General features: G+C 35.6%; 1 pseudogene; it reads left to right on the top strand.

The window, feature by feature from the left end:
* The window catches only part of LOC116698801 (contactin-associated protein-like 4), a 421,932-nt pseudogene that overhangs the window by 216,917 nt on the left and 204,703 nt on the right, over positions 1–312 (top strand).

Below are 312 nucleotides of genomic sequence, written 5' to 3'. Positions count from 1 at the left end.
GCAGGGCGACTGTGTGGACCCACAACACTACTGCAACTGTGACGCCGACCGCATGGACTGGTACTGAAATCAATACATACAGTTGTGCTCATAAGTTTATATACCCATGCTTAAGTTGACTAATAAAAGGAACAAAAAAATCATGTTTTGGAAAGTCATCTTTTATTAATCCTTTATTTAACCAGGAAGTCCCAAATCTTAATTCCTTGATTAGAAAATGAGGTAAAATCCAACCTTTAAGGTCACCAATTTTCTTTGTGAATGATTAATGTCTTTAAATAAATAAATGTTCTTCCTTAAAATACAGGGGGC

The sequence above is a fragment of the Etheostoma spectabile genome, chromosome 12 (assembly GCF_008692095.1).
Source record: "Etheostoma spectabile isolate EspeVRDwgs_2016 chromosome 12, UIUC_Espe_1.0, whole genome shotgun sequence".
Lineage (NCBI taxonomy): Eukaryota > Metazoa > Chordata > Actinopteri > Perciformes > Percidae > Etheostoma > Etheostoma spectabile.
This window is presented reverse-complemented; position numbering and strand designations above follow the sequence as displayed.